This window comes from Apostichopus japonicus, chromosome 21, assembly GCF_037975245.1.
Source record: "Apostichopus japonicus isolate 1M-3 chromosome 21, ASM3797524v1, whole genome shotgun sequence".
Taxonomy (NCBI): Eukaryota; Metazoa; Echinodermata; class Holothuroidea; order Aspidochirotida; family Stichopodidae; genus Apostichopus; species Apostichopus japonicus.
In genome coordinates, this window is record NC_092581.1 from 16,039,717 (window position 1) to 16,061,534 (window position 21,818).

At 36.6% G+C, this 21,818-nt stretch overlaps 1 protein-coding gene across 4 annotated transcripts in view; it reads right to left on the reverse strand.

Moving 5' to 3' along the window:
* Positions 1–17,730: 17,730 nt before the first annotated feature.
* The window catches only part of LOC139962436 (trophoblast glycoprotein-like), a 38,571-nt gene continuing 34,483 nt past the window's right edge, over positions 17,731–21,818 (reverse strand). For all 4 annotated transcript variants that reach the window (XM_071962377.1, XM_071962376.1, XM_071962374.1 and 1 more), the window contains exon 3: positions 17,731–19,722. The gene's annotated coding sequence lies outside the window, so the exon portion shown is untranslated. The remainder of the gene's footprint in view (positions 19,723–21,818) is intronic.

The following is a 21,818-nucleotide window of genomic DNA, read 5'->3' on the forward strand; positions in this document are numbered from 1 at the left end:
ATCGGGTAAGAAACAAAGCCGAGGGCATAAGGTGTACAATACCAATGACCTTTGACCTATAATATAAATATTCACCATAAGAAATTGACGTCACGAAATCGTTCCTTGATAAGCGAGTGGAGACGGACGACACATTTTCTGATATTGCTGGACTTCCGCTTTGACACATTGAAAGGAAGTTGAAGGAAATGAAAACAGAAATTATATGAAAAAGGTGAATTCCAGATTGAAACACCATTATTCTATTCTTGGAGGACGGTAATAGCAGGGACCCTGGTTATAAACTCAAATGAGGGAGTATGCAGGGTACCGCATTGGGTGGGGGGGGGGGGGGGAAGGGGTGGGCATATCTGTGCACTTGTTCGTCACTATAAAGTGAATATATGTGTGGAGGGGAGGAGGATGTCTGAGATCGGAAACAATGTGTGTGCCATTCTCATTTTTAACATTCTGAGCAGAGTATTAAATTGTTGACATCTGTGTTTTGTGGGGATCAGGCAATAATTATATCCTCTTCCCTAGTTCATAAATTAGAGGTGTCCATTTTTGGTAATAATTAGTATACCCTCTCATACATTTTGCTACCCCAATGTGCCCTGTTGAAAATTTAAGAAAAGATGTAATCAAAAGTACGTGTTCATTTTGGGAGTGTGGGGGGTGGAGGACATATGGATGTCCAGAAGATCCATTTTGTCAGAAAGTTTTCAGGTAACTTTTGTGCTCTGTTCCCGTCACTCAAATCAAAATGACACATGTCCCATTGTCGGTCCTACCACATTGAACCCAGTTTCCCAGTCCCTGCCGATATGGTTCTTGACTGAATAGGATGGTGGTTTGAGTTACTACGTATAAACCACACATGTAGACCTAGACGTAACTGTACGAAAAAACGGTTGTGTATACTGCCCCCAAACGGATTTCTCGAAAACGGTCGAACCGGTGGCCCTTTATATCTTATGAATGGGGGGGGGGGGGGGGGTTCATGGAGATATAACATTGGGACACGATCAGTAAAGGTGGGGGTTCGACAATAATATATTCTCATTTTCATAATATATTTAAGGAAACATGAAGACCTGGCTCTCGACCTACCTGCACATGACCATGTCCAGTGATATTATAATTAATTTCATTTTAATTTGACTTGAGTTAATTATAGTATGGAGTGATAAACAGTATCGATTATTAGATTTATTACATCATCGCAAATACAAAATGCTGCATTAAAGGAGACACAAATCTCCTAATCATTGTTATTGGACTACGTGACATAGATAACTGGAATGAATACACTGCCCCCCCCCCAAAAAAAAAAATCTTATTGCGTTTAGGAAAATATCACAGAATTATGTGTCCTCTCATGCACTCCACAAGTAAGTCTAAATATGATATCATTCCGAGCCACATGTGCTTCAATTGTGTATGTTTTCTTTCATTTATTAAAATGTTTCTCTTTTTCTGTGATGTAAATTGATTTTGTAACTGCTGCATCTAAAATATCGAAGCTCTTTACATGAATTTAATCATGGCATTGGTTTCAGTATATCCACACTGCTATAAAATTATACATGAAAAACACAGAGAAATTAGAACTGTTTTACTCGGATGCTAGTGGCACTATGACGTCACCAAGTTACAAAATGGCAGCTCCCGACACACGCCTTTTTAACTAGGATATATCCCACAGGAAGAAAACTGTTCATGACCTGTTTGATGGAGATGTTCTTCGCAAAGGTCACTTTAGCTAACGATAATGGTTGGGTAGTGTCCCCTTTAACGCATTGGCCTCATGACTCCAAAGTAGCCCCCCCCCCCCCCCACACTTATCCAGGGTAGTGTTTGATGATGTCAAGCATGCGTGATGGGATGGACACACTACACCGTTTGTTGCACTTTGCCATGAGGCACAACGTATACATACCTCACCGGGAGTATTCATAATGTACCTCACTGCGGCATGCGTGACCGTGACACCATTATCAAATCACTATCGAAAATATCGTATATTCAACTGAGGGGTTCACTGCAGACCTTCAAGCTAAGTAACTGTTATGGACAGACAAACTTGCAGGAAGGCAGACCCCTGTCCTATTTCTTTAAAGTCCTTCTAAATTTGCGCTTCTAACGTGACTGACTCTTTGTGCCTTTTGTGCAATTTACATGCCATTAGTTACGTAGAAACCTTTGGAACGCCAAAAGGACCTCAGTACTTGTTATGGACAGACAAACTGGCAGAAAGGCTGACCCCTAGCCTAATTCTTTAAAGTCCTCCTACCTTAGTAACATTTGCGCTTCTAACGTAGTCTGACTCGTTGTGCATTTTGTGCAAGTTCATGCCATTAGTTATGTAGAAACCTAAACCCAGGTCGAATACGACTGTTAGCTATATGAGCATATGTTCTCTTTATTAGAAGGATTGAACAACTTTTCTGTCAATTGAAATTTAGGTTATCAATCTATATAGCTATGATCTATTTTTTTCTTTTGGATCTGAAACAGGTCAATTACCACGAATTCCAGAATATGATGCCATAAATAACATAAAACACAATTGTCTGGGTTCTTGTCATATATACGGGTACATTATCCATGCATGTTGAACGTTAAACGTAAAACATGCTTTTGTTCGACTGTTGTCGTATGTGGCAGTATCATAGAAAGTGAACTTCAGTTTCTCTGGGCGGTATATACATCAACAACTTAGCAATATACCGTATATAGTTAGTACTCAAGCGAAGTGTAAACTATACTTCTGTTTAGTTTTCGCAATTTAGGAGTTATATCAGAATGTCAGAGAAAATATCAGCAAGATTTAAAGTTTACCACCAGCATGCCAATATTTAAACAAAAGGTTATGTTTCAAATGGTATAAGACCTGGGGGTGATAGTGTTAAGTGTTGAATATTATTCCGTATTTAAAAACGAATAGCAGAGAAGTCCCTTTCATATTTATTTTTTCACCATTTAATTTAAAAGTGTCATTTTCTTATTTAAAAAGAAAATCCCTTTGTTAAGAAATTTAAAAAAATATTACATATATTAAAATTGTCCTTTCGGTGGTAAATGAGAAGAAAACAAATTGTTCGGTAATTTATTCCGTATTGTTGAACAGTATCAAATATGGCCTTTTGGGGTTACAAACTGCACAGAGAGTTCTTATATCCGTCAATACGTTGTGAGGTGATTTTATGGTCCACACCCCTCAAATCAACGTCACATGTACCACTATGCTTCGAAGTTTTTACCGTTGCCCCTCCCCTGGCCCCTCCCCCAGATTGAACCCTCATCTGCGCCAGCTCGACACGCAACTCCAGGTTTGTCTTCGAATCGCATGGACCCAATAATGAGTTGCCTGGAGTATTATAAAAAACTGAGGGCGCTATATTGGCCCGAAAGTCCTATGTATGAAAGCAGAGCAGCACTTTAGCGTTGTATTTGCTGTTTCCAGTGATATTATACATACATATTGTAATGTATACAATTAAATATTCAAGTACGAGATAGCGATAACGCCTGTCAAATTTCAGTTGTTGAATTACAAATCATTTTTCATTCAAGACCGTTGTGAATTCTCTTCCGCCGTTTTTTTTTACATATTAAGCACCGAAATTTACACCTACTGTATATAAATATACGGTCACCTGGTGACGTAAGATATGTCTACCATAAAGTTGAGAACGTCTTCGACAGACTGTAAAAGAAATCGTGGATATTTTAGAAAGCATTAATAAGTGAATTGACAGACTCCACAAACCCAGCCATCAGCATTAGTCTACATAGAGATGTCACTATACCATGATCAACTTCCCCAAACTTTCCCAAAATCTTATTCAATGAATTTGGGAGTTATCACAGTTTTAATCTTCACGCGCACGGCCGAAGACTTGAGCAAGTCTAACTATGACATCATCGAGCCACGTACTTCATTTTGATATGTTTTATAACGTTTCATTGCATCTGTTTCTGCAGCGAGGTTTTGCAAATGCTGAATCTAAAAATATTCAAACTCTTACCGGGACCTAAAGACGGCCATGGCTTGAATGTCAAACCTTAGTAAATATTTTGTCTTGAGATTATCAAAAGAAAAGTTTTCAGATGCCAGTGGGTATTTTATCATTCTAAGCGGGTGTGGTGGCATTATGGATGCAGCTAACCGGTTCATATAGTCACGTCCGCTGTGCGGGCAAGTAGTTATTATGAAATCCTGAGATTTACATCAACAAAAATTACAGCCACCAGACACGACTTTCAAACTAAGATTTCTCCCAAAACTGACCAAGATTTTTGTTAGCTGTTCGGTTCAGTTCCTCGCAAACTAGTTGGGTACTAGGTACTTGAAGTTTTACAAGCATACCAGCACTAAAGAAATAGAGGCAGTGGGAGCTGGGAAACCTTTGCAGAGTTCCACCCGCCCAGGAAAGTATTCAAGAATATCGGTCTGGTCGGTTAAATATTTACTTAATATCAGATCAAAATGTATTGACTTATGGGTCATTGTGTGAAAGACTGAATAGAGGCTCTATTGAAAGAATGAAAAAACAAAGAGTGCTTTTTTATGGGGTTGACTGCTTTACTGATGTTATCTTGGTCATATATTTCCTGGTAAAATCGCCTGTAAAAAATATTTGTTATGACTTTGGGAGGTCACAGTGTTAGCTTGGTGTACTATAATACTAGCATCTACAAGATATAGGGCCTATCTTTAAAGCAAGGTTAAAGGTTAACAATATCATCAAATAATTCAAAACGTTAGTTGATCAATGCGAGGACGGTGGAATTGAGACGAAGGTGCGTTTGAGTACGGGGGTGGGGGGGGAGGGGGTTGGACGCAGAATAGTGCTATCATTTCCGTCATATTAAATACATTGAAGGCCATTTGAAGATAACCCTTTTTGGGGGGGGGCAGGGTGAGGAAAGGGGCATGAAGAGTAGTTTTATGATGCGTTGTACATTTAACCTTTGAACAAAGAGAGACCTGGTAAATATAAAGACACTTGAGACATACATACATATTCTACATGTGTATATATATATATTTATATTCGTTTCCAATAAAAGCCAAACAAAACAGCAAAATATATCGCCTGAAAATGACAAAAGGTTAACTATAGAACTATAACAATGTCATCAATTATTCATGGTGTCACTTGCCAAAAAAGCAGAATCTAAAAAAGCACCCTTAACTACTTCATACATTTCTAGAACATTACTACTGCATATTTATATTGTTTAGTACCTGCCAATGCTGTTCATGTAAGATTGAAAAAATTAAAAAAAATTAAAACTGTACGATGCCTTAATAAATAATACAAAACATTTTGGCATCCACCAGAGATTATGAACAAAGATTCGATGCTTTTCGCTAACGTAAATATCAAGCCTTCAATAGTTAAATTATGAAAAGGAAACAAGAAAGTTTTGCTTGTGATTCGGTTAGAATCACAGACAGGATTCACAAAGAGGCTCATATATAGTCTGTTGATCCATATGTGGATATTTTAACTCATTGTTACTTTCATAAAATGATCAGTTTTCTTATTTAAACACCCTTTAAATGAGGTCTGCAACAGTATGAGATTTGACACAATTTCAAATGAGATTTAAAATTTATTAATAAATCCAGCAAGGATATAGTTTAATCCACACCCTTCAATAATGTAATCATTGCTGAAATGTCACCTCTACTGCCCTTAAGTTAAAATTTTGAACTTTTTAAACTTTACTAAGAACTATTGTCAGACATTTACAAAATCAAAAGTTTCTTAACAAATATTCTCTCTGATGTCAAATGCGCTTGGAAAGTTAATGATATGTGGGGGGAAATATCTTCTGTCCAGTATATTTTAAAAGGGATATCTTGATTCACTTTCGAATATAAAAAAAAATTCTAGAATCATGATAGGTTACCATGCCAGAATACTTAAATACACAGATATTTCCCTTATTAGCATTCAGTAAAATTTACATGTCAACATACACAAGGTTTATAACACATGTACTTCACCCTGCAAGCAATAAAAAAAATTCCATGTTCAAGAGTTTATGCGAGGTTAGAACTGTTTTTGGATGGAAGGATGTATTGAAGAAAAAAAAATGAAAACACGATACTGGCAGTAAAAATCCACGATATTACTTAAAAAACTAAATATTTCCAATAGTTTCTTCATCTCACTACAACAATGAACCCTTGGTCACACCCCACACATCAAAGTATGCATAATTCATAGTAGCTTTGTGGTCACTACAGCAGTGAGCCACATCTATGTATCTGCAGGGGGGACTACCCAGCCACCAACCTGGTGCACACAACTGTATTTACAAGTTGCCCCTCACACTCCCCAACCCCCCCCCCCTCCTCCCCTTGTTCGAAATTCATACACCAGGGGTGAGGAGAGAGACAATGTAGGTTAAGTGCCTTGCCCAAGGACACAGCTGTCATGATTTGGGGCCAGGGCTTACACTTGATATTCTTAGATCACAAATGTATTGCCATTTCATTTGACCAGCAGGCTCCACTAAATATTGTGGTCATTTGAGTGTATTTTACTTAATAACACATTGACCACAAACTCTCTGTTATATCAAATCTTTCAATTTCTGGAACAAGCTCATGAAAACCTGTGAGAAAAGGAAGATGTCAAATGTGGAGAAACTTTTGACATATCTGATGTTGAAGCTGCAGAAGTAAGAAGAGAGGGCCAGGATGCTAGAATATCCAATATAATGGATAGTATTTTGTTTATTTAAAAAAAAAGAAACTGAGTGGAAAATATATACAAATATTGCAATTTTTTTGCAACATTCTTTCAAAATCTGGAAGAACAAAAACTGTTGATGTAAACTCGTTTTTTTTTCTACTTCTTTCGATAGTTCAAGTCGTTTGTCTTCTATTAAAAACATTACAAAGCAACATCAAAATCAATTGATAAAACAAATCCATAATAAATTTTTAAAACAGAAAATCAAGATATTAAGACAAAAGCTCCTTTCAATGATTAAAGATATCTCAAATTCTGTTACAGATATCTCTATTTCATCATAATAAATTATGAATTTCAGATATCTGCACATAACACATACAAATCTAAGAACCGCAAGGAAAACTGAATTATCAAACAATATCTAATAAATTTGTGAAGATATTTAACTTCAAGGTATCTAAAAATTAATTTAATTTAATTTAATTTAATTTAAAATTTTAACTCAAACAAATCACATCTAGCATTTAATTCAAAATATCTTTGAGTTCAGGTTAAGCTTAAAATTTTTTTTTTTAAATCATGGAATAACAAGTTCAGACAGCGACCTAATTTCATTTTTCGTATTTATTCTCGGATGAAGGATGATTGAATAAAATTTTCTGTCATCCCTGATATTAAATGGCATGAGAAAATTAAGAAATAAATGATCATCACCAGTGCAGGCTGCCTTACGTATTGAGCAAAAACACTGTTTCGAGGTTGGCGGGCATATCATTTCAAAATTTGATACTTGCAAGAACTGACCATTTCAAACATCTCTAAATGATGCCACATTTGTAATGACAAAACAAGTAATTTATTTTGAGCTCCTGCTGCTTATTGGCTGTTAATTGAAGGCATATGGGTTAGAAATCCGGTTTCGCTTATGTAAAAATGTTCTTTCATCCACAATGTTATTACAACTGATGATGTGCTATAAATGATCTCACACACCAGAGCTTCTCAATGCGATTTTCTACATGGGCAAGAGAGATTGCTGCTTGGAGCGAACGGCCAGAGGGAAGAAAAATCTGGCTAAATCCACACTTTGACCATAGATTCCACAAAACCCACTTTACCTGTTTTAGGAATTTGTTAACCACACACTTACCTCATATACATAATATGCTATATGACAATATTAGAGGATAAATGCATACGTATATGAGGGAAGTATTAGTGTGTGTTATAAAATCTTACTACAACCTTGATTAAGCAATGTGCAGAATAAGGTTGATGGTACCCACAACACCTGTTCAAGACTTGACCAATTAGAGTGCAGTATTAGAGGATAATGCATATATAAGTATATTAGAGAATTCAGTGCGTGTTATAAACCGAGCAATGTGCAGAAGTACTGGCCAGTAGAAAACTCAAGCCAAAGAACTTAGTGGCCGGCATACCAGTTAGTGCAGTCTAAAGGACGCTGTTTTTGACACCAACACCCCCCCCCCCTTCCTTCACCCCCTAGATCTGCACCTACAAATTACAAATAACAATCACTTTTGGAAGAAATGAGGGCAGCACTTCCCAAATGTTAAAGTCAGGTAGTGTTAAAGATTTCACTTCAGAGCTAAAAATCTACATATTTCAATTGTACCTATAATTTCGGAAATTCCAACAGAAATCCTCAACAATTAAAACTTGGAAGCCACGCCTCTAAAACTGACTATTACCAAGTAAACCAAAAGTTTGAAATTCAAATTTTGCTGTGGACGGGAGGTTGGCTAGAGATTCAGACCTCCATCAGCACTGCCAAAGGCGAAAATGATCACAAATCCACGAAGACGAAACTAGCATAACTGACGGAACGAGCCGGACGAGGAAATGTGTTTGTTTTTTTTATGTTGTTGCTATCATTTATAAGTACATTTTCACTTTCGTTCAGTCATAAGTGCCTAATAATATCAGAGTTATTCAGACGTGTACTATGTTAAGACTCATATTCCGTTTTAGTATATAGTTGCCTGTATTGGTACTATGTAACCATCATAGATTTTACTCTTATTTTGCGCCTCTACTCTAGGAATCCAGAATGGTTACTAATGCAGGATTAAGTACTCTCAGTACGAGTAGAGCCTTGTACTCTTACTCGTAGTGCTGGGAATTGACTTGTACTCGCCCGCATACTGTTGTACAAATTAATGCTATTGGAAAACACAGATTAAACAGAGATTAGCCTTGCTAGATATGTATGTTGTAATTTACTTATAACAAGTGTATGTGTCACACACAATCTGACAGCACCAAATAATTATAATACATATATATATATATATATATATATATGTATATATATATATATATAGTGATGTATATATATAGATGTATATATGTATACATAAATATATATGAACATTTACATGTTACACATTATCATTTACAATCTCAAGTTTTAATATTTCGCACCTTTCGGACGAAACACGATTATAACACTGCCCGTCTTTCGCCATCGTTCCTGGACTATAATCTTCCTTCACTGACAAGAATATAAAACATTCAAATTATTTACATTAAAACTAAATGCAGACAAGAAAAAAAATGGAAAAGGCAGAAGAATAAGAGCATTTACAAAGCAAGAATACAAAACCCATGAAACCCAAGACTAGCCAACATAGGTGAAATATTGTGTAAGGCATACAAACTTAGGCTTGTGCAATTGTTTTATTATAACAAATATCAAAAAAAAAATATCTACAACAGAAGAATAAGATTAAGAATGAGAAGAAATCAAGTAAAAACAGGCAAAGTATTTACAAAAATTTGGAACCCAAAGCCCAAAGTAAAAAGAAAGTTATTTACAGGATTTTCGGATAAACTCTAAATCGAAGGCATCATAAGAATAAACGGTACTGATTCTAAATAGCACAATATAACTTGTGTTTGTGTGTACTATGCATAGATTATAATCGTCGCAGAATTAACAAAAGACTCCCTCAAAACAATCAACTCAACTATTGCTTCCAATTAAGACAATGGACTGTATCTACCGATAAACCAAGTCTGACGTGCTTTGCTTTGCATTTCACACACTTTATTCCACAACTTCCAAATGGTATCTGTGCTCAAAATACCCGACAACTTTAATGCGAAAGAAGGCTTCAAAGTTGAGACGAACGGGGTGTTAGAAGTATCTTTGTTGTTCCATTCGTAAGTCTCTAACATATAACTTCCTTTCATTAACACTGGCAAATCATTTAAAAGCGGCTGGAATGAAATTCTAGTTTCACGTTTCTTGATAACGTTTCATCCATCACTTGTAAAAAAAAATATGTAAAAAAATTGAGTGAATTAATAGGTTTTCTTAAACGTGCGGCTTTGCCTTGGTATAACATGTTAAATATTTGGGCCAGCTTGAGCGTTTCCGTCCGAGATCTATCTGAGCTGACATAAAAATACACACACGCACACAACTTAACATTTCATATGAAGATAATGATATCGTTAGTCAAGTGTAATTAACAGAGCATGCACAAGTAACAATGAAGACCTTACAGTAACCTATAGATTCTGTCAACGTACAAACAAACAAAATCTCTGTACCATTAAGTTTTTCTTCTGTCAATGTTTTGTATTATTCTGTATTATTTGTATCATTTCTCATTGTCAATTGCGCCATGAACATTCTTTGAGTGGTGTGTGCGCATTATAAGTCTTATTATTATTATTATTATTTAATCCCTTCTTTTATTTTTGCTTTACTTATAGAGGTAACGTAAAAACACAAAAGGAAAGTTAGATGATCAGCTAACACCAAATGTTTTTTTTTTAATGTCAAAAACAAGATTGATCCCTAAAATTAATGTGTTGGTCTAAGTTTATGTCCAGGTCTTCAACATACGTGAAGAGAGCCAAGTTCAAGGTACACACAAAGGTTTGATTTTTTTACAGAATAAGCAAGACAAAATATTTTTATCACAGATACAAATTTTATCTGATATCTGAGATACTTTTACTGAAAAGTGAAATCAAAAAATTGTACCCAAGCAGTGTTCTCCAAATGTCTCTAAGAGAGATACACGACTAAGAATTTATTTCTTTTTACACAGACAGCATGAACTTTAGCCTTTATTTCTTTCTTTTTTTTCAAATTTGAGCTTGACTTTGATGCAAACTATCTTTTGTGTCAAATCATGGTGTGTATTAAAAGTGTCTGAAAAACAAAGGCTTAGATTTGAGTAATAACAACAACAGATAACCAGGAACTTGTGAGGACATTAAGGTTACACTATAACTCCAATCGACATGAAACAGACATAAAAACAATAAAAGGGTTTATTCATCTTTATCCACACATGGACGATATAAATATGTAAATGCAGAAGAACATTAATTGTAGATCTACATCCTTCAAATTGTCACTCTAAATTGTTAAATTAAGAGTGCTTCAGTTGTGAGCTGGGAGACAGGTGATTTAAATATATGCAAATTCCCTTTTAATCGATCATTCGAAAACAGAATGATACAAGAGCATCAATGATGCAGTATCTCAATACTGGAAGTTTTAATTTTGATTCCTAATTTCAAATCTTTGCTCTGTCTCTACAATTATCAATATCAATCATGGTACAACAAATATATAACTTGCATTTTTGCTACTTTGCCACGAATAGTCTCTGCAGGTTACACTTTATCCTGCTAGTCTTGCCTTTAGCGCTTATTGCCTGTTAGTCGAAAGAACGACGTTGCAAGGTTTAGTAATGTCATAGAATATTTAAGAACTTGTTTTTCATGTGGTATCCTTCATCTTAGGTCAGTCTCTGTTGGACTTTTTGGTCATATAGTTTGATGTCAATGACAACAGCCAAATTAGAAGAGGCGAACAACTCGACCATATTCTTGATGCCTGCCTTGAGAGCTAGGCCTATTGACCTACTGTATGTTAATGTAGACTGTAGTGGTGACTACCATCAAAACTGTGTCCACTTCTAGATATCAAAACAACCCACGTTTTTCCATCTCAATTTTTCGGACATGAAGATTTCATGGATTTATGACTTGGAAAAAATAATGTAAAAGAAGATTACAAGTTTTTATATGCAAGTGATGGGTGGCCTCCTCTTCCCCTAATAGCCACCTCAGTTCCTCTCCATTTTGTTATTTTATTTTAATTCTTTGTACATTTGATGTCAAACATTACAGGTTCAAAAGAAAGCTAAACATACTTCTTATAACCTTATACATCTTAGGCCTATATCCTTATAAATAAAACATAACCTTATACAATTTTTATTGTCTTATCAAAGTTGTGATGCTATGGCCGGCTCCTCTTTTATACGTACCCATCAAACAAACTTACCCTGGTCCTTCCTAGGAAAAGCTGTCTGAACACCAGTACAATGCTAATGTGGCTATCACTGAAAGCCTAATAGGCCTAGTGGCCTATATATATATATATATTTTTTTTTTTTTAAATTGCACTAGGCCTACAGTAAATAGCCTTCAGAAATACAAGAATGTGTATACGTAATTATACAAAATACATGAAGGGCAATCAAACAAACTTATCATGGCCCTTGCTCTGAAAAGCTACCTGAACACCATTATAGTGTTCAACCGATTATGCATAACAGAAAATACCGATTACTGATTATTTTTTCATAATCGTACCGATTCCGATTATTTGAAAATGAGAAAATATCCCGTTTATACGAAATCGGCAATAAAGTTTGACAGAAACAATTATTGTTGTGATTTTCCCCAGTTTCCTTTTGCTTCGTTGTTATACAAGGCTCTAAGGTACCATTTTGTATGTACCAAATTACCTCTGGAGTTTCTCGGAAAGAAATTTTTTTTTTTAAATTTCCAAAATACGGAGATATGACATCCTACCTAGTCAGCACTGTGCTAAGCGAATGGCCTAACCACCTCGACGTAAATGTCACCTGTTAATGGCTTGAAATGGGCTACGAATAGTTACTCAAAATATCCATCTCAAAAAGTATCTCAGACAAACAGTCCATCTGCAATCTTTACCAAAGTGTAAATTTTAATGACATATTGCCTTCATTCCGACAATATTTTGCACTTATTTTCAGTATTATACCGTTTATGAACAAATAGAAATGTTACGAACTTGAAGTTAAACATACCTATTCGTTACCTATGTAACTCCATTCAGGTTCAATAAGAATGTGTAAGCTTAGGCCAATCAAACTGAAAAGCAAATTGTACCATCGTAACTTGTTTAAAATTACTCTAAAATGTAATACCAGATTGATGTAAAGAAATAATAACAACTAGAAACTACTCCAATATAAAATATAACATTCCCTCTATAAGACATATCACTTACATTACCTTCCAAACAAATGCCGATTTCCAGCAAATTGAAAGTTGTAAACTAAGCTACGCAATTTTTTTTTTTTTTTTTTTTTTTCAAACCGATGGTTAGGCTACATTTCCCATTGACTTAGTGTGGTTGTTAGGCTAACATGTGGTCGAAGATTGCAGTTTCCGTGGATATTTTTAGTTTTTATTTGCGACACAACTAGAGCGAATAAACAGATGTCAAGTTTAGATTTCCATGCAGATGATTTAGTGTGAAGTAAGGCTACTATGTGGTCGGAGATTTGTGAGGATTTTAGGTTATTTTCGCTGATACTGCAGGCCGTAATTTACCACGGGAAGTTCCCGGTGATTGTGCGCGACCCTCTCGCACTGCTTCAAATTTTGATGCGGGGTGAGAAAACTGCGCGATTCGCGATGCAACTGCAATTCCTAGCTAAAGCAAACGCATGTCACAATTAATTTTACACAGACACCTGATATAAAGAGGGCGATTTTTTCATATTTCATTTTTCTTTTTCGCACTCGTAATTGTGCTTTAGGAGGGCTTTTTAGCACTTGCGAGGGCGAATCGCCCGTTGCCCCCGCTTATTTCCTACCCTGTCCAGCACATTCCTGAATTCGCGAAATTGCTATTGCTGCTATGCTTACTGTGCCAAGAAATATGCAGCCAATAACCACGAAGGAAGCAAAATCGGCGACCCTGGCAGCCTAATTTGATGAAAGTATACACTGTGAAAGACGTATAGGGGGTGCCTTTTTTTAATATTTCGTAGTAAAAGAACAAACCTAATTCATCAGTTGATATTTTCAACTTCCATATGTTTTTGAATAATGATATTTTCACCTTCCATATGTTTTTGAATAATCGGTATGACATAACTGGTATTCCACGTAATTTTTACCGATACCGATTATGTACCGATTATGCAATATTCGTACCGATTTCGATTCCGATTAGGTTAATCGGTTGAACACTACACCAGTACTATCCTTAAATGGATGTTCATTCATACTTAGTAAAGATTCCTAAATCCTATTGGTCCATTCAGGTCAGCTGACCATGGTTAATCCTGTGAGTAACGCACGGTCAAATTACCGGCGGATGAATACAATTGTTACCATGTTACCATGTTTTGTCGTCTGCTTTGATGAGCTATCGAAATACATCAAAAACACAAAATGGCTAATATAACGTTTGATTTGAACTTCGATTTGCGCACTTTAGACGAGGTAGACACTCAGGAAAACAATGGAAGATTTGCAAACCTGGTTGAGAAAGACTTAATTCACAGAAACGATCTTGTTCAAAAGTCTTGCAAGATGCCATCAGAGGTAAAGGACGCGAAAACACGGATCCGCACTCGAGTCTAGGCCAAAGTGTAGGCTGCACAACTGTTGCCTCCAACAATGACATTAACGTTACTGCTGCTGTTAGGGCTGAAACGTCTAACATGTCCAAACTGTTTTCCAAATGTTCTTTCCAAAGTCCTGTGAATGTTTACTTCCAAAATTCATAGTTATATCCGTATTAAAACACCAAACAGTTGTGGATGCTTTGAGTTTAAATATATCCAGTATCTGTCCGTAATTAAATGTTCGCAAGGCCGTTATGTTGCTCATAGTGTTATAAATTTAAAGTTAAACGACCGCAGTGCCAAGCACTGTGTAGTGTGTACGTTCAAGTGAGTGTGCGTGTTCAATACAAGGCCTACTATGTTATCGTATGACTGTATACCATGCGTACATGTTTGTCCCTAGAATGGTTGCTATGGGAACCAGGAGCTGTATGGTATTGATATGATGAAGCCAACTGGTAATTGTTTGTAGTTCCTTGTTATTGAGACCTTTCAAAAATAGTTTTATGGCCGCAATATTGCCAAACATTAGTTAAAATGTTATTATGGTTCATCTTTTATGAATGACAGCCTTTCAAAGACGTTTCCTTTATAATTATTCACTATCGTTCAGTATTACTTTATTATTGCACATGTACATTATTGTTATGCTGGTTGTTAATCGTTAATTCGACTTACGGGGCATCACTTTAATAAATCTTCGGTTACATGTAACCAAAAATGTTTTGTTTTATGATTTTTCCCCCACACAAATGGTAGTGTATGAATGAACGGGGTTAATCAACGGTCTAGCGTGCGTTACTCACATGATTAATGCACTCCGGGTGTTAATGCTATCGCTGGATGCACTCGGGCTCCGCCCTCGTGCATCGCTTGCATTATCCCCCGATCGTGCATTAATCCTGTGAGTAACGCACGCTAGACCGTTGATTAACCCCATATTACGTAGAATTCAGCAGTACAGAATGTAATTAGCATGCAATACAGAAAATTGTTCGCGAGGGTAGCCATTTTCGTATATCTAACATGTAGCTGTTATGAGTCATAGCCAATCTGCTACAAAACAGACTTAGGGGCGGGGCTTAATCATAAAAAACGGACCTTTTTACTAAAAGTAGGGGCGGCAGCTCAGTGCTGTTTTAAGAAAGAAAAATCATTTAAACATCAAATAAAGCAAATAAAAGCCATTAAATGTCATATACATGTAGTAAAATTCTTATTAATACCTACCTGTAAACAACAAATGGAAGTTTAAAATTTTAATAAAATATATAATACATAGGACCCTATCTTAGACGATACCACTGTTGAAAGACAGTTCTATTCTATTCTCTTTCATAAAACATAAGTTTTGGAGCGTGTGCAAAACAGGTGTGACAAAGTATGTTTTCAGTCCAAATTGGCCCGATTTGGACATAAATCGGTGAAAAAGTCACAGAATGAGATACAATTCTGGAATAAAAAATAGTAACTTTTGTTGGTCTATATGATATATTCTTGCTCTGGAAATTCCAGAGAAAAAGAACTTTGTTTGAAGACGCTGAAAAATTTTTAAGAGAAGAGAAAGTCCCACTTACTGTTACAATATCTCTATACATGTAATGTATTGAGATAAAAATGACACCAGTAAAATGTCAACGGTTGGCTGACATAAAGGTGGAGGAAAAAGGAGACGGAATATTAGAAAGCTGTGGTAAAGAAACTATAGGAGATCATTGGCCAAGGAGGGTGGGGGGGGTGTGAAGAAGAGGGGCAGATTGAATATATAACCAATATGGGTTGAGTTGGGGATGCACTGAAAAGAAGAAACAGATGCAGGTATTAGAGAACCAGTAAGTTATTCCAGACAGCAAACATGCTACGAAGCAGTGTACGTTACATGTAATACTAAGAGAGCTTGCCTGGTACATTAAACCTGTAAAATATATGTTACTACAAACTGTCACGACTGTATTTAAAACCTAAATCCTAAAGATTGGATATGCCTGACATGTGCTACCATTGTAAACACGTTCATAAAACTTAACACTTTTACGAACAAAATACATTTTTTTTATCATGTTTATATGTCACAGGAATCAAGTTCGCAAATGATGGTGACGCTAGAAGTATGAAGGTCAAAGGTCAACTTCATAGTTCAACTTCACTACTGAACATTAAATATTCGGAAAAAAAAGAAAAGAAAATTGGAATGTCCCAGCTTCACTTAAAACAAGAGACTAATAGCATTTGTTCATACATGTTGAACTCTGACGTACTTTTGTATTCCAACACTCGCCGAAAACAGCAATCCATTACTTTTCAAATTACATTGATCAACTGAGGTACCAATCAGGATGGTCCATTTAATCAGTGTCTTCGAGGTAAGATCTAGACGGAATGATTTTCCATATTTTATCCAAATTAGCTTGAAGAAAATATGACAAAAGTACATTAGTTTCTGAATAGTCTTGTAGTATTAAATGCATGATTTTAACCATTCACCTCCTTCAATGAAGAAGACAATTGCATTAAAGGTGTTATTATTTTTTTTAAACAAATTTTTGTGCAGGTAGGCATATATAGGTAAAGGTGGGCAGGAGTGGGTGCTAAGCAGCATAGATATATAGAACTATGTGTGGTACAGACATATATCTACACACTACGTAGTGTTATATTGGTAGCACGGCTATCCGTAAACACATCAATCACTGTCTTTAAGTTTCAGGTTTTCAGGTTCAAGATGATCACGGTAAAATTCCTCAATAATCTTGTTTGCCTTCATTTACTCTCTGAAACATTCTTTCAGTCGGAGCTCTGTACAAGTTGAAAATATAATATCAGAGGCGGAGCATACAGATATGTTTTGTTCACAAGACAGCACAAGAAGGGATATATATCACCACGAATATGCTCTGTCCATTCTCTTCATATCCGACTATCATTTCTACAGATGTGCAGAGAACTAATTGTTCAGAGATAACATTGTTTAACGATGGAATCTCCCTGCGAATAAAGGAGAACCTGCCTTGACCCATCGGTGAGAGCTTCAGGGTTAAATACATGCTGGTTAATTTGCTATCATTTCAATTCTATGATATTAGAAATAAAAAAAAATGCTTTGGACCAAAATAATACTTTCAAAGTACTTACGGTGGTGTCAAAGATTTTATCACAACTCGTTGCTTTTTTAATGACTTGGAATAAAAATTCACACAATATTTTTTATTTCTTTTTTTATCAACGACAATGATTAGTTAGAACGCATACTCACGAATACTTTATTTTTGTTGAGAAAATTGATGGTTATATAATTTAGACGGATAAAAAAGCTTGTAACTTGCACTATTTGCAAATTTACTATGTTTATCGATGTGTTTCACATTTATTCGTTATTTATTGATAATCTTGTATGTCAGACAGCCATGGACTAAATACCCCCTAAAACAGCGATTTACGACCACAACAAAAACAAAAACCTTCATACAATTTTTTTTTTGGATTATCTTGTTAAAATGATTATCCTCAATGAGATAAACCAAAAAAGCCCGGGTTCCATTTACAGTCAACATAGTTCTTCAACTTCTTAAACATTGAAACACAGAAAAAAGAATTGTGCCACTAAATATCAGACAGATACTCCAGCAGCCATCATGCCGCCAATGTTCGATCAAATTTCTCGTTTTGATTTGTTTCATCCAAGGACATATGACCTTACTAATGTTGTAATTCACATACTCGAGCATTGAAGATGTTTGTAGTACATTTTTCTATTCAAATTTCCGGGTGAAAAAATGCCATCTTTTTTCGAAAAGCAGGCGTTTTGCATCACTCTCGCTGAGTTAAGACTTGTATGGTTGTACCCTTCCAAAACTCTGATAACCTCTCCTAGAACCAATATGCATACATTGTTTGATTCGTGGAAAAATCTAACGCGTGTTGTTTCGAGCTGCAAGATATATTCAATACTTTTGGAGTACGCAAAGCTCTTTAAATTCTTAAAAGCTTGGAAAAACTGCTCGCTGAACAGGTTTATGGCATATTATGTATGACCTATTCTTTATGAATACATGAAAAGAATTATACCTCCAATCTTGTACACTGATGTACATATGACTCGAAAATCACGTAGACGTCACTTTAATATACAGCAAATACAATATGTTAATATCATATTTGCTGTTATCAGTTTACATAACCGACATGACTGTTTTAAAATGATCCCCAGCGTGACTTTGTTAATATAAAGCCTTATATTACACTTTTGCATTCTAAGTTGGACATTTTTTTTTTGTCACCAGTATTCTATAATGTATAACAATACAATGCTCACAATCGATACATGGCAGCATATATGTCAAGATGCTATGTAAAGCTAGCTACCATTAGAACATATCTACTTGAAGTATAGAGATGAATGACAGCAGTTATGATGCCTTGAACATCTCTTAGGCTAGGCAGTATACAGTATGTTTGATGGTCTTCCATAAAGCAGGGGACCATAGTTACACGGATGTTGTACCCCTACTAGATAATCCCAAAGCAGCAGAGTCCCGTCCTTAACAAGGGGCCAAGAGTTGGACCCAATAGCTCCATCCATCCCATCCCCCCCCACCAGCTCCCTCCTCTATCCCTTCTTTTCTTGGGTTTGCAGTCTCCTTTGATGGTCAAACAGGGCACCGTAGATCTTTCGCTCAAAAAACCTGAGCTAACAGAGTAAATTTCTTCACAGAGGAGCCTTCAAGATGTTGGAATTAAATAACTCAGCCCTTACCCTTGCCCACTCCTCTAATCCCTATGTGTTTCTGATCACAAACCAACTGTCAAATTTTTGACAGAATGATGTTGAACATAATTTAAAAGATATTTGTAACTCGAGCACACCCCCCACCTCTGTGATTGGTAGATCTGTACTGTAGATAGATCTGTTAAAAACAATTTTTTCCAAGAAATACTTTAAAGATATCAAAAACAAGAGCTCTGGGCAAAATTTGCAACCATATACTATAGTTAAACGGTGAGTCAGGCAAACACACAGGATACACAAAGGGTAACAAGGACTGACGATTGAGGGGACCGAGACCAAGGGGATTGAGGGGACCGAGGGGTTTGAGGGGACAGGAGAGGCCAAAGAAAGGTTAGGTATAGATACAGATTAAAGACTCATACAGCTACTTATTCATAAATTTCCTCAACGCTCTTTAACACACCATATGGCTTGCAACTAGCTTCTGATTCGGAGGACTGGCCAGTCGCTGCTGGTCTCTCAACGCACGCTACGGATGGCGCCTCCTTGTCCAGCAATCCGAAGAGAATTCCACTGCAATGCTCGATAGCACAAGGTAAACAGCCACCATCTGTGGAAATGAAAACATATATTTATATAACATAGTTTATTGCCCAAGGCTGAACTGATGGTGAAATAAACAGGCAATATAAAACAATTGTTATTAGAAATTAGAAATTTCCCCCAGAGTTGTTTACTGTGGCTGCAGTTGATTTGGGGGAGGGGAGGGGGGCTGAGGTGATGATCGAACCATTGTGGGTGGAGATAGAGAAAATGGAATGTTATGGGGTAAGATGAGGAAATATGTCATGAGATAAGGAAGTGGATATGAGGAAATACAGGGTGGGCATCTGTCCCCCCACTTTCCTAAGTAGGAGGCAGGCATGTATGTGTTTCTGAAACCCCCCCTCCCTCTCCCACTACGCTCCCACACACACTTATATAACTACTGATGCAGCCGGATCAGTCAACTCGATCCATTGAGGAAGAGAGACAATTGTTGCTATAGAAATTACCGCCATCTACATCTACCAGTGTTTAGGGGAGGGGAAGGGGAGGGGGAACTGAGGTTGGTAGGGTATGGTGGGTTGGTCAGTGTATGGCAAATGGTATGTTTCAATGTACACTGCTACCCTTCAATGTGCTGTTGATTTTTAAGAAAAGTCATCCAAGATGGTGCCTAAGGCACAAAAACCAAACAACTTGATCCACTATCAACCCCAGTCATCGAGACTGTGACCATCTGTGATCGATCATGAGCGTTTTGTGAAGCGAGAATTCACAAGTCCCAACAGGAGGGAATACAAACTGCACATGTCTTAGGTTGGTGAGCATTCTATGCTCATAACCTGTACAAACACCCCAAAGAAGAGAATGCTATAACGAGATGTCCACACATCATACTATACTCTGATGTCAATATTCCAGTTTCGCATATAGCATATATCATACTTTTTGTCCCGTCCCACTAAAACTGTTAAACACAAAATGTTATTTAATTCTAAAGATTTCCCATTCAAGTAATAACCTTGAAATCGATCCGTAAAGGGAAAATCCCTAATTATGTGCAGCATTAGCAGAGAGCATTTCTCATATAGTCACATTAACTTAGGGGTTGTTAGTTCTACCATTCCACAGGAATGTTCCGATAGAAACAAGGAGAATACACAGTATTGTCAAATATGGATGCATTTAGTTTTAAATTCAATTCAATTACTCCGGCCTAGCACTACACCATATTATCATTCAGTGGCGGAGCTAGGGGTATTGGTCAGAGGGGGAGGGAATGGTCTGTAGGGGCACTTTCGACACTATCTAAGCGGAGCGCCACCACAGGTTGGCGCGGAGCTTACAGAAATTTAAAAACAGATAAACGAAGAATAAGTAGGTGTCATTGCCATTTTGTTAGAAAATTACACCAACAAAATGTGACAAATGTCAATAGGTAGATGAGAGCGCAATAAAAAAGTCAATAATCGTGAATAAGTAAAAAGTAGTAAAAAGCTGAAAAGGGCGCCAGCAGTCCATTTGAGTCCGTCAGGGGGGGCATCCGCCCCCCCTGACTGTATGGACGCTCCGCCACTGTTATCATTATCCCTGAACAAAGAGCTGGTAGCCGTTGCTTGTGTCAGAATAAAAATTTAAAAGATAAGCAATGTAATATAGCAGACATTGGATACTGGTATCATATTTACTGAACTACTGTAACTTAATAGTAGTAGAACATTGTTCAGTGTGAACTGTGAACACAAAAGACTTTCTACCTGATAAAACCACTGGTTATATATGAATTAACAACAGTGCAAACAACATCTTCAACAAAGTGTAAAATAAAATCAAAGTGTAAACAATGTTTGCCCAGAGTTTTATACGTAAATTATGAAAGTCTCATTTACTTAGTTTACCATAACGTTAAGCTTCTGACCGGTAAATTTTGGAAGACCTTAGAAAGAGTCACTGAGAGGGGCAGGGGGAGGGGAGGGTTGCAGGGCAATAATGTTTCCAGTTCTTAGGCCAGGGTAGTAAGGAGTGTGTATAGGAGAAAAGATAAGTGAGGTATGAAGTAAATAAATTTGTTATTGACAGCAAGGCTTTTACTTTGATACCAAACCCGCTTTACGTAGAAGAGTGGCATGCATATGTTGATTGGAAAAAGGTAAGGGATTT